The sequence below is a fragment of the Micrasema longulum genome, unplaced genomic scaffold (assembly GCF_059751315.1).
Source record: "Micrasema longulum isolate JH-2025_06_02 unplaced genomic scaffold, ASM5975131v1 h1tg001180l, whole genome shotgun sequence".
NCBI classification, from domain to species: Eukaryota; Metazoa; Arthropoda; class Insecta; order Trichoptera; family Brachycentridae; genus Micrasema; species Micrasema longulum.
In genome coordinates, this window is record NW_028278367.1 from 212,299 (window position 1) to 221,131 (window position 8,833).

Consider the following 8,833-nt stretch of genomic DNA (forward strand, 5'->3'; position numbering starts at 1 on the left):
TTCCTTCATGTAACACCAGATGATCGCTGCATTTGGTGCACCAATGCAAATGCCCTATGCCCTATTAGATACGGTTAAAGGTATAGTGATTACATTTGTTATGTGCTGTATTATTTACTTTGTTTTTTTAAGGAGATGAATATTTTTTCATTAATATTAATAAATGTAGTATGTAACCACTTACCGACTTTTTATGTCTACCGGTTTCGAGACCTTTTTACGTACGGGGTTTTATTTTTTACTCGACAGTGTTTCATAGACTTTTATTAATTTAAAATTGTAAAAACATTGTGATATTTCCCTATTTATACACACGCTCGCGCTTGGTAGGTAAGTACATAAAATAATAAAATGACGAATCATTAAAAAAAATGTCAACACATCTCAATAGAAGACTCCAACAACTGTCGAACTTTTCGACTTCCTAGTCCCCCAATCAAGACGCAAAAACTTATTCTTAGAGTTATGCTTCGGTGCCCTCCGACCTACCCAGCTGAACCATTATTTCAATTGTTAAAATTTCTTGATATTCATCAAATCTATATCAAGAATGTATTGACAATTTTCTGGTCAGGCGACTACGGAAGGAGGTCCCAACTGCCAACAGAATGCCCGTACGAGGTTTTCGCGTAACCTAAACATCTTAATACCAAGAACGCGTACGATGTTTGCTCGGAGACACTTTTCAAATATAGCTCCGAGAGTGTTCAACGTCTTGGATGAACATATTAAGTTCTCCAAAACAACGTCTATATTTAAGATGAAGATCCATAATTGGATTGTATCGAGGGTAGAGACCACTGTATGAGATTGCTTCGGGAATAAATATATAACATCGCTGATGTCTTCATTATTATCCATATACGTACATATTTATATCATCACTGTCATACATATTATTATATAAATTATCTATATTCCATTTTTCGACGTGTATAAATTTTTATTATTTATATTTTTCTGTTATTATTTTGTAAGTTGTTTTGATTATTTTGCATATTGTGTTGATTACTTGTATATTGTTTTAATATGTAAATATTTTTTTGATTTATCTATCGATGAGTCCCGACTTAACTCGGAATTTTCTAACAAGTCGGGACATAAAAAACATAAAATGGTGTCTATGTAAAATTGTGTATTTTGTGCATTAAATAAATAAAAAAAATATTATTAACCCTGATCTTACCGGCGTTAAATACTGAAGCAGTTATAAACCATAAGCATAGGAAAGCTAAAATTGGAAGAAATTGTACAAAAACGAATATTATGCTTACGTGTCGTGTGACCATTGTGGATAAAGTCGGGGCTTGCATTGAATAGAATAATAATTATATGTAATTTATGTATTTTTTTTTGCATTTATAACTTGTCTTGAGTTACGAATGTTTTGGACTCTAATCTTACCAGTATTCCTTATCGGTTTTCGTTCCGATATATTTTATCGGAAATAACTTTCTAGAAGATAAATACAGTTAACGAAAGAAATGGTTGCAACCTAGATGACGTCACGAGTCATGAACAATGCTTTCTACTGAGGGCAATAGCAAAAACATGAGCATAATCGTACCAGATTATAATCATTCTCATCACAATAATAATAATATACTATAAAATGTCTATTTTATTTATTTTATATTTCACGTTTTACATTACACTTTAAAAACAAAAAATGAATACCTCACTGGGCACAACCCGTGTCGAGGCATTCATTTACATGATTTAATATGTACTTATGGTGTCTAAAAAATAAACATAAAATAATACATATTCATACTTAAATCCACACAGATATATCTACATAAATAATAGTATACATATACATATACATATACATGGATAAATGTATGAAAGAATTGAAAAGTATGGATGTGGGAGCGAAAATGAGTAATCTAACTGTCAGTTGCCTTCTGTACGCCGATGACGCAGTCCTCCTAGCTGACAGCGAAGAGGAACTGCAATCCTTGGTTACAAAGGTTTACGAAGTGTGCAAGGAGAGTGATTTGCTAATGAATGTGCAAAAGTCGAACGTCATGGTCTTTGAAAGAAATGTAACTATGACTGAATGTAAGATTGTAGTAAATGGAGATAGTTTGAAACAGGTCGAAGAATTTGTATATCTGGGTAGTATGTTTACTAGAGATGGAAATATGGACAAGGATATTGAAAGGAGGGTTAGTGCCGGTAACAGAGTTAATGGTGCCTTAAAGTCTGTCGTAGCAAATAAGTGTCTATCGCAAGAGGCTAAATTAGCAGTTCATAATGGAGTTCTGGTACCAACCCTAATGTATGGAAGCGAAGCATGGAGTTGGAAAAAAAGGGACGAAAGTAGACTGAATGCTGTTGAAATGCGATCCCTCAGGCGAATGTGCGGAAAAACAATGTATGATAGGTGCCCTAATGTCGAAATTAGAGCAGAATGCAAGGCTGAGTTAAGCATTATCGACAAAATTAAGAAAGGTCTTTTGCGATGGTTCGGTCATGTGGAGCGAATGAATGATGAAAGAACGGCTAAAAAGATTTATGATGCGAATGTGTCTGGTTGTAGAAGTCGAGGAAGGCCGAGAAAGACATGGCATGATCAAGTACAACAAATTCTTGAAAGTGGTCATGTGAAAAGTCGGAATAATCGACGTGCGTGCATGAGAAGATGTATGAATGTGAAGGAAGCAAAGGAAGTGTGCCAGGACAGAGTGGTGTGGCGTTCTATCCTCTCTGCCTACCCCTCCGGGGAAATGGCGTGATGGTTAGTTAGTTAGTTAGTTAGTTAAGAAAAAGAAAACAAAATTATGTTATTAGCACTGCTCACATACTTGGCTACTGTGCAGACATTAGGTCCAACATCCGCATAAATGCCAAATATACGAGTATATGACATATAGTCATCGAGACACTGTGTGGATACAAATACAAAACATGAAAAGCAAAAATAATTTTATAAATACAAATCTACTGCTCTGGTGGAGTGACCATCTCGAGACAGTTCTCGGGACCCAAATCAAGTAGCCATTTTTTTTACAAATAATTGAAATTGCTCAAGATTTTTATCTACTTTTGTGGCAAATGGTATATATATAGTTTTATAATTTATATTGCGCCATTTTTGTGAAAATCACCTTGGTATATTGTTATATATTCTTGGAGCAAGGTATATTTGTCTCCTTTGACCAAATAATGTTGTCATTTTAGGTGCCATGTATAGCTGTTTTGTTTTAAGACGCGTTTCATAGCTAGTATTATAAATTTTATTTCGACCATGTTTATGAGTGTGAACGAGAAGTGCCCTAGCATACAGTTGCCTGACGTTCAGAACACCTACTCGTTCAAACACCTCAGCGGTAGGTGTCCTGATAGAGATCCCGAGTAGAGCCTTGAAAACACACTTTTGTACAATTTCTAATGCTTGAATAGCATTTTTCCTGGCCCCACCCACGTAATTATACCATACTCGATTAGACTTTGACATAATGAGAAATACACTTTTTTCGACGTATTTTTGTCTAAAATGTTTCTTAGGGAGTTGAAAACAAACACAAGTTTTTAAATTTTTGTTGTTAAATTGTCGATTTGAAAATGCGAATCTATCATTACTCCTAAATATTTTATGTTATCAACTTTATTTATAAATTTACACTTGTTCTCATCGGTGTATGTTATTAGTGTTGCCTTTAATGAGGAAGTTCAGTGCTACGGGATATTGGATATAAAAAATATTTTCTTGTATCTGGTAAAAGTTAGAGCATTCAATTGTACGGTGAAGTATATAGAAAATATATGAAAACATTAAGTAACAAAATTCAATTATATAAGGCAGTAAAAAAATATTATGAAATAGAAAAAAAAAAAGAAAAAAAAAAAAAAAAATCCAACAGAAGTTTAAGATATATGTGTTCAATAACTTACAAATTAAATATATGTACATTGTTGTTATTAGAGCACACATAAGAATATGTTTATGTGTGCCCTATGTCAAGATTCAAAATAAAAAATATAAAAAAATAATAAAAATCAACTACCTTGAACTACGTCACAGGTTGTTCTAAATCAACCAATGATAATGTTGTGATAGATTTCCGGTTCCCGGAACTCACCGATCAGCAGAATTAACCTACTAAAGCTTGTGACGTCACCCGTGGAGTAATTTCAAAATTATAAAACTTTAAAAAATCATACCAATGAACTTCCTTACTGTCTCTAAATATATTTTTTTTCATGTGTTTTTTTCTGTTTATAGTATGTTATAGCCATTGACGTATAATAAATAGATAGGTAATTCCTTTCTATGTGCATCTCATTATTAATAAATAGTGAGGTGCTCTCAACAATTTGATAAAGAGAGCTAGCAAATCACAATATACACGCAAATATTTATGTGAAAAAAGAGATGCAAGGTAGGCAACTGCCAATGGTTATGCCCGTTCATAGTGCTACCTCTACGTTGAACAATATTGCTTTGGACATTGATATGTTTCACGTTTCTGGGGGAGTTTTCTTTACAAGATTCTCTTATTAAAAAAAAATAATTCTCAATATATTATGCACACCTACGTGTTTTTTCCATATGTACACCTAATTTTGTTGACTTTTTATTATTATTAGTATATGTATGAATTGATATCGTATATTTTGCAATGTACAGCAATATTTTTATTAGTAACTCTCCTCTTTTCAAATACCTATAAATTACTTTTTGATTTCGATATTTTAAGTATTTAAACATTTTTACTAAAAAATACTTTGGGTATAATTTTTGAAAAAAACGCTTTTAATATTTTATCAAGCTTTCGATTACAAAGCAACAGTAAGAGATTCGTCGATACAGTACACTCCAATTTTCATTCATAAAATTGAAGATTTCTTTTTTTCAGTTCCTTCGTCAGCTTGCGGTTGATTTTTAAGATAATTTTCTCTAAAAACTTAAGAATCAATATCTTACATAGCTATTCCTTAAATTTCCATAATACATTCTATAAAATGTTCTCCGTCTGTCTTGTAATATAATATGTACATATATACATAGGACAAAGGGATTTTGAGTATTATTCAATTAAAATATATAACCTACTTCCACTATCTTTTAAAACAATTAGTAATGAGAAAATGTTTAAAAAGGCTATAAAAATGGATAGTGGAGCTAGGTAGAAGTAAAGTGGATTGTCTCATTTGCCCAAACCAATATTGAATCAACTGCTCCACAAATGTAAAGCTTATGTTAGGTTTTTGTTATTTTCATTGTGCGTTTTGTAATATAAATAATATAGATGTACATATATACCTAGTTTTTAAAACTGTCTGAACATTTTGTTGATTATCTATGTTTATTAAGTAAGTCTTCTTTGTTTATTCTCAAATGTAAAAACATTTCAAAAAAGTATATTGTTAAGTGTACTCGGCACGGGTAACCCCAGTGAGGTCACATTATTTTTATTATTGATTTAAGTTTGCAGGAGTAAAATATGAATAAATAAATAAATACATTTGCTATCTTGACGCCAATACGAAACTCATAGATCGTTTGCAGAATCAAAGCATCCGCTTTATTTTCAATCTCAAAAAGTACCCCTTCGCTCCGAAGTCAAGATGCTTCGTTTATATCAGCGCGTAAACTTTCAATCTCTCTCACTTCTTGATAATATTTTTTCACAACCCTTGCGCTCCAAAATACCTTTCTGAGAATTTCGCTTACCTTTCAGATCATGGCTTTAACTTCGGTCTTCTCAGGAGAGAACACTTTCCATTCCTCGACGTAGCACATAATTTTTCAGCTATTCCTTTTTTATTCAAGGCGCTAGATTTTGGAATGAGCTACCTATTCATACAAAAAATGCACCTTCTCCACCCACCTCCAAGAAACGCCTGAAACATTACTATATATTATTAGAATCCTGACCTCGCTGTACTTTATTGTTTTTAAAATATATATATTGTATATTTTATTCCTTTTCTTTCGTTAATTCCTCTTTCTCTCTCCTTCTAAACTCATTATCTGATTCCATATTCCTCATTCTTTAATATGTATAAAATAATGTACTTTTATGTGCAAGCCTTATCTCCCCATTCAAAAACAGCTGTTATTTTTCTTTAATTAGATTTTTTTTCATGTATGTATCTTTTGAAATATGTGTTCGTTTTTTAGTACAATTTTTTGACTAACTATTCTTTTGACCAGTCTGTTTTTTGGTTGGCTGGAAGTTATTGCTTACAGTAACAAGTTCGCCAAAGTGCTTATATTTGTACTTGAAGATTTCAATAAATACATCAGGCTGTGAAAACTGTTTTTTCTATTTTATTTCTTGACAAAATAATATCACCTAAGAAATTATCACTTTTTTACACTTCTCTAGAAGTCTACTAGAAGGTTTTGAATCCGGTATTTGTTTAAGACCCATATATTGTTAATCAATAAATCTTCAACTGTCTTACTGTAATTCGGACCCAGAGGCTTATATCATTCAAAGTTACTTAATTATGCATTTTCCGACCTATAATTGGAAGAACCTAACTTTGTAATGATAATCTATCTCATTTACATTTAAATATGGACTTGTTTCTTTTTAACAATAGATTTTTTATAAAGATAACTTGTTTCCATTACATATTGATATTATAATCAAACGAAATAAAACATATATTTATTTATTACAAATGTACCTACATATTTATATTCCATACAATAGTCATGTATATCAAACTCCATTCGACCAAAACCCCTGTGTTCAGTTGGGATACAGCACAATGGAAAATGGAAGCATACATATTATTTAAAAACACGAAAATATAACATAAACACCAATTGCATATCACCATTTGAACAACACGCAGCACTATGTACTTCTATGTGTGCACCATATTATGATTAATTATAAATAAATGTACGTTATGTCTTACATTATTTATATTTAGTACGTATAATATATTACGTATTTGTACTAATGCATTTTATTTATTTATTATCAAATTTAAATGTTTTTTTTTCCATTTTCCCGTTTGCCTTTTTCACTAAGCAGGTCTGACCCCTTAGTATGTCATGCTTTCGTTTCGTAAGTTCGTTCGTATCCCATACAAATATGCTCTTAATCTAATGCTATCAAAATCGTTTTTCGATTTCTGTGTTTTTTTATTTCTTCGGGTACTCATTGTTAACCTTTCGGGCCTAGGGGAGTTGCTAGGGTCTCCCAAGTAGCACATTTTTTCAATAACTATTTCAGTGATCATCGCATTAATTTTATTCGTAATCCTATCCAATAATATTAAGTATCTATCAAAATTATTAAAATATTTTTTTGACGAATTGAAAAAAAAAATTACATTTGTCATTGTGTTCCCCCGTGCAAAAAGCAAACATTACAATTATTCGCTTAACATTTTAATAATCTTTGATATGTTGGCCAGTTAGCACGTGTACTTTTTGCTATTTGGGCTTAAATCTTTAACCATAACTACAAAAAAAAGGATTTCGCGCTTTACATTTTGAATGCGTTCCCACTCCCAACTCCCCGCTGTACCGCCGCGCTATCACGTAGCGAGTTTAGATCAGCGTTGTTCAACGTTTCGCAAAGAGAGCAGCGCGATGCCATAAAGCATCCTTTCGCAACAGTATTTTATGAAAATAATGTTTGAATTTCACAGAAAACTCGTATGGAACGGTTTTATAAACACGACCATGACAATTTGTTCATATTTATTTGACGTTTAATAATCGGTGTGGCCATGTATGGAGCAACATGTAAACGCATGCAAAAACTTAATATCCCCGAATTAATCACTCCCTTTAGAGAAGATTCAGAATAGCACCCATATTGATTTTTAACACAGTCTTTTAAACCCTTGGTAGTATTTAGTAATAAGTTTTTACCACTTGCTAAAGAAAAAAAATTCTAAACCATTGAATATAATTATGAATTTATTAATTTATTAAAACCATTACACGTGCATTGGTTGATTACAAAGACACAGTTTATAGTGACACAACCAGGAACGACCCATTCCTGTGAACCAACCTCAACTCGCTAGAAAATCCTTGTTGATTCGGGGCACTTGCAATAAACATGCATGCACATACATACACACACACGTACATACGTGTACATATTATTTTTTTACACAAATATAAAGTTAATATATATCATACTATACATAGGAACCCGAGCAAGTATTAAAAAAATAATTTCAAAGTTATTAGACCTTCTTAACAATATTGTGTAGGATGGGCAAGATATAAAGATTATCTTTAACCTCTATTGAAATCAAACTGCACACGTCCGTATAAATGACATTAAAACTCATAAAATACATATCCTGAAAAATGTAAGGCAGGGTTGCATACTTTCGCCAATGCTTGTTGACTTATACTCCTAGTTTATATTTAGAGAGGCCTTGCAAGATGTTGAGATAGAAATTAGAATAAATGGTAAAGTAATCAATAATATAAGATACGCAGATGATGCTGCCATTATAGCTGATACTGCTGATCATCTACAGCAACTTCTCGACAAGGTAAACAATGCCAGTAATGAATTCGGACTCAAGATGAACGCTCTAAAAACCAAAGTAATGGTGGCCAGCAAACGAAGAGACATTAACATCCATCTCACTATAAATGGTAGTGGACTAGAAAAGATTACCCGTTTGAAATATTTAGGATGCTGGCTAAAAGATGAGTAGAATCTGGATTCTTAAATAAAGACCAGAATTTAAATTGCGAGATCAACCTTCTATAAAATGCAGAAACTCTTGTGCAGCCGAGATCTGAGACTAAGCACAAGATGGAGAGCAATAAATGCTTGTGTATTGTCAGTACTGCTGTATGGAGCGGAGGGTTGGACTCTTGTTTCAA